Genomic DNA, 6,000 nt, shown 5'->3' on the forward strand with positions numbered 1-6,000 from the left:
ATATAAGTCATACTGCTTACCAGCATGTCATACTTTGGTTCGGCGGTATTGTTGGACAAAGCGGCCCAGACCGACATTACGCGTACGCTTACGCGAGACCGGTTCTCCCGACGCGCTTTGCACAAAGGTGGCTAGCGGGTGACAGTTTCTCCAACTTTAGTTGAACCGAGTGTGGCTACGCCCGGTCCTTGCGAAGGTTAAAACAACACCAACTTGACAAACTATCGTTGTGGTTTTGATGCGTAGGTAAGATTGGTTCTTGCTTAAGCCCGTAGCAGCCACGTAAAACTTGCAACAACAAAGTAGAGGACGTCTAACTTGTTTTTGCAGGGCATGTTGTGATGTGATATGGTCAAGACATGATGCTAAATTTTATTGTATGAGATGATCATGTTTTGTAACCAAGTTATCGGCAACTGGCAGGAGCCATATGGTTGTCACTTTATTGTATGCAATGCAATTGCACTGTAATGCTTTACTTTATCACTAAGCGGTAGCGATAGTCGTGGAAGCATAAGATTGGCGAGACGACAACGATGCTACGATGGTGATCAAGGTGTCGTGCCGGTGACGATGATGATCACGACAGTGCTTCGAAGATGGAGATCACAAGCACAAGATGATGATGGCCATATCATATCACTTATATTGATTGCATGTGATGTTTATCTTTTATGCATCTTATCTTGCTTTGATTGACGGTAGCATTTTAAGATGATCTCTCACTAATTATCAAGAAATCTTCTCCCTGAGTATGCACCGTTGCGAAAGTTCTTCGTGCTGAGACACCACGTGATGATCGGGTGTGATAGCCTCTATGTTCAAATACAACGGGTGCAAACCAGTTGCACACACGGAATACTCAGGTTATAATTGACGAGCCAAGCATATACATATATGGCCTCGGAACACGGAGACCGAAAGGTCGAGCGTGAATCATATAGTAGATATGATCAACATAGTGATGTTCACCAATGAAACTGCTCCATCTCACGTGATGATCGGACATGGTTTAGTTGATTTTGGATCACGTGATCACTTAGAGGATTAGAGGGATGTCTATCTAAGTGGGAGTTCTTAAGTAATATGATTAATTGAACTTAAATTTATCATGAACTTAGTCCTGGTAGTATTTTGCAAATTATGTTGTAGATCAATAGCTCGCGTTATTGCTTCCCTGTGTTTATTTTGATATGTTCCTAGAGAAAATTGTGTTGAAAGATGTTAGTAGCAATGATGCGGATTGGATCCGTGATCTGAGGTTTATCCTCATTGTTGCACAGAAGAATTATGTCCTTGATGCACCTCTAGGTGACAGACCTATTGCAGGAGCAGATGCAGACGTTATGAACGTTTGGCTAGCTCAATATGATGACTACTTGATAGTTTAAGTGCGCCATGCTTAATGGCTTAGAATCGGGACTTCAAAGACGTTTTGAATGTCATGGACCATATGAGATGTTCCAGGAGTTGAAGTTAATATTTCAAGCAAATACCCGAGTTGAGAGATATGAAGTCTCCAACAAGTTCTATAGCTAAAAGATGGAGGAGAATCGCCCAACTAGTGAGCATGTGCTCAGATTGTCTGGGTACTACAATCGCTTGAATCAAGTGGGAGTTAATCTTCCAGATACGATAGTGATTGACAGAATTCTCTAGTCACCATCACCAAGTTAGTAGAACTTCGTGATGAACTATAATATGCAAGGGATAACGGAAACAACTCCCAAGCTCTTCGTGATGCTGAAATCAATGAAGGTAGAAATCAAGAAAAACATCAAGTGTTGATGGTTGACAAGACCACTAGTTTCAAGAAAAGGGCAAAGGGAAGAAGGGGAACTTCAAGAAGAACGGCAAGCAAGTTGCTTCTCAAGTGAAGAAGCCCAAGTCTGATCCTAAGCCTGAGACTAAGTGCTTCTACTGCAAAGGGACTGGTCACTAGAAGCAGAACTACCCCAAGTATTTGGCAGATAAGAAGGATGGCAAAGTGAACAAAGGTATATTTGATATACAGATTATTAATGTGTATTTTACTAGTGTTCGTAGCAACCCCTCGGTATTTGATACTGGTTCAGAGTAGTAACTCGAAACGGGAGTTGCAGAATGAACAGAAAGTAGTTAAGGGTGAAGTGACGATGTGTGTTGGAAGTAGTTCCAAGATTGATATGATCATCATCGCACACTCCCTATACTTTCGGGATTAGTGTTGAACCTAAATAAGTGTTATTTGGTGTTTGCATTGAGCATGAATATGATTTGATCATGTTTATTGTAATACGGTTATTCATTTAAGCAAGAGAATAAATTGTTGTTCTGTTTACATGAATAAAACCTTATATGGTTACACACCCAATGAAAATAGTTCGTTGGATCTCGATCGTAGTGATACACATAAACATAATATTGAAACCAAAATATGCAAAGTTAATAATGATAGTGCAAACTTATTTGTGGCACTGCCGTTTAGGTCATATTGGTGTAAAGCGCGTGAAGAAACTCCATGCTGATGGGCTTTTGGAATCACTTGATTATGAATCAGTTGATGCTTGCGAACCATGCCTCATGGGCAAGATGACTAAGACTCCGTTCTTCGGAACAATGGAGCGAGCAACAGATTTGTTGGAAATCATACATACTGATGTATGTGGTCCGATGAATATTGAGGCTCGCGACAGGTATCATTATTTTCTGTTCTTCACAGATAATTTGAGCAGATGTGAGTATATCTACTTGATGAAACATAAGTCTGAAACATTTGAAAAGTTCAAAGAATTTCAGAGTGAAGTGGAAAATCATCGTAACAAGAAATAAAGTTTCTATGATCTGATCATGGAGAAGAGTATTTGAATTACGAGTTTGGTCTTCAGTTAAAACAATGTGAAATAGTTTCACTACTCGCGCCACCTGGAACACCACAGTGTAATGGTGTGTTCGAACGTCGTAATCGTACTTTATTTGATATGGTGCGATCTATGATGTCTCTTACAGATTTGCCGCTATTGTTTTGGGGTTATGCATTAGAGACAGCTACATTCACGTTAAATAGGGCACCATCTAAATCCGTTTGAGATGACACCGTATGAACTATGGTTTAGCAAGAAACCTAAGCTGTCGTTTCTTAAAGTTTGAGGTTGCAATGCTTATGTGAAAAAGTTTCAACTTGATAAGCTCAAATCTAAATCGGAGAAGTGCGTCTTCATAGGATATCCAAAGGAAACTATTGGATACACCTTCTATCACAGATCCGAAGGCAAGACTTTTGTTGCTAAATTCGGAAACTTTCTAGAGAAGGAATTTCTCTCGAAAGAAGTGAGTAGGAGGAAAGTAGAAAACTTGATAAGGTAATTGTACCTTCTCCCTTGTTGGAAAGTAGTTCATCACAGAAATCTGTTCTTGTGACTACTACACCAATTAGTGAGGAAGCTAATGATGATGATCATGTAACTTCAGATCAAGTTACTACCAAATCTCGTAGGTAAACCAGAGTGAGATCCGCACCAGAGTGGTACGGTAATCCTGTTCTGGAAGTCATGTTACTAGACCATGACGAACTTGCGAACTATGAGGAAGCGATGATGAGCCCAGATTCCGCGAAATGGTTTGAGGCCATGAAATCTGAGATATGATCCATGTATGAGAACAAAGTATGGACTTTGATGCATTTTCCCGATGATCGGCAAGCCATAGAAAATAAATGGATCTTCAAGAGGAAGACGGACGCTGATAGTAGTGTTACTATCTACAAAGCTAGACTTGTCGAAAAAGGTTTTTGACAAAGTTCAAGGTGTTGACTACGATGAAATTTTCTCACTCGTAGCGATGCTTAAGTCTGTCCAAATCATGTTAGCAATTGCCGCAATTTTATGAAATCTGGCAAATGGATAAACAAAACTACATTCCTTAATGGATTTAAAGAAGAGTTGTATATGATACAACCAGAAGGTTTTGTCAATCCTAAAGGTGCTAACAAAATGTGCAAGCTCCAGCGATCCATCTATGGACTGGTGCAAGCATCTCGGAGTTGGAATATGCGCTTTGATGAGATGATCAAAGCATATAGTTTTATACAGACTTGCGGTGAAGCCTGTATTTACAAGAAAGTGAGTGGGAGCACTACAACATTTCTGATAAGTATATGTGAATGACATATTGTTGATCGGAAATAATGTAGAATTATTCTGCAAAGCATAAAGGAGTGTTTTGAAAGAAGTTTTTCAAAGAAAGACCTCGGTGAAGCTGCTTACATATTGAGCATCAAGATCTATAGAGATAGATCAAGACGCTTGATAAGTTTTTTTTTTCAATAAGTACATACCTTGACAAGATTTTGAAGTAGTTCAAAATGGAATAGTCAAAGAAAGAATTCTTGCCTGTGTTACAAGGTGTGAAATTGAGTAAGACTCAAAGCGCGACCACGGCAGAAAATAGAATGAGAATGAAAGTCATTCCCTATGCCTCAGCCATAGGTTCTATAAAGTATGCCATGCTGTGTACCAGATCTATTGTATACCCTACACTGTGTTAAGCAAGGGAGTACAATAGTGATCTAAGAGTAGATCATTGGATAACGGTCAAAAATATCCTTAGTGGAATATTTCTCAATTATGGAGGTGACAAAAAGGTTCATCGTAAAAAGTTACGTCGATGCAAGTTTTGACACAGATCTGGATGACTCTAAGTCTCGATCTAGATACATATTGAAAGTGGGAGCAATTAGCTAGAGTAGCTCTGTGCAGAGCATTGTAGACATAGAATTCGCAAAATACTTACGGATCTGTATGTGACAGACCCATTGACTAAAATTATCTCACAAGCAAAACATGATCACACCATAATACTCTTTGGGTGTTAATCACATAAACGATGTGAACTAGATTACTGACTCTAGTTAACCCTTTGGGTATAGGTCACATGACAATGTGAACTACGGGTGTTAATCACATGGTGATGTGAACTATTAGTGTTGAATCACATGGCGATGTGAACTAGATTATTGACTCTAGTGCAAGTGGGAGACTGAAGGAAATATGCCCTAGAAGCAATAATAAAGTTCTTATTTATTTCCTTATATCATGATAAATGTTTATTATTCATGCTAGAATTGTATTAACCGGAAACATAATACATGTGTGAATACATAGACAAACAAAGAGTCACTAGTATGCCTCTACTTGACTAGCTCGTTAATCGAAGATGGTTATGTTTCCTAACCATAGACATATATTGTCATTTGATTAATGGGATCACATCATTAGGAGAATGATGTGATTGACATGACCCATTCCATTAGCTTAGCACCCGATCGTTTAGTATGTTGCTATTGCTTTCTTCAGGACTTATACGTGTTCCTATGACTATGAGATTATGCAACTCCCTTTTATCGGAGGAACACTTTGTGTGCTACCAAACGTCACAACGTAACTGGGTGATTATAAAGGAGCTCTACAGGTGTCTCCAAAGGTACATGTTGGGTTGGCGTATTTCGAGATTAGGATTTGTCACTCCGATTGTTGGAGAGGTATCTCTGGGCCCTCTCGGTAATGCACATCACATAAGCCTTGCAAGCATTACAACTAATGAGTTAGTTGCAAGATGATGTATTACGAAACGAGTAAAGAGACTTGCCGGTAACGAGATTGAACTAGGTATTGAGATACCGACGATCGAATCTCGGGCAAGTAACATACCGATGACAAAGGGAACAACGTATGTCGTTATGCGGTCTGACCGATAAAGATCTTCGTAGAATATGTGGGAGCCAATATGAGCATCCAGGTTCCGCTATTGGTTATTGATCGGAGACGTGTCTCGGTCATGTCTACATTGTTCTCGAACCCGTAGGGTCCGCACGCTTAACGTTTTGATGATAGTTATATTATGAGTTTATGCATTTGATGTACCGAAGTTTGTTCGGAGTCCCGGATGTGATCACGGACATGACGAGGAGTCTCGAAATGGTCGAGACATAAAGATTGATATATTGGAAGCCTATATTTGGAT

The sequence above is a fragment of the Triticum aestivum genome, chromosome 1A (genome assembly GCF_018294505.1).
Source record: "Triticum aestivum cultivar Chinese Spring chromosome 1A, IWGSC CS RefSeq v2.1, whole genome shotgun sequence".
Lineage (NCBI taxonomy): Eukaryota > Viridiplantae > Streptophyta > Magnoliopsida > Poales > Poaceae > Triticum > Triticum aestivum.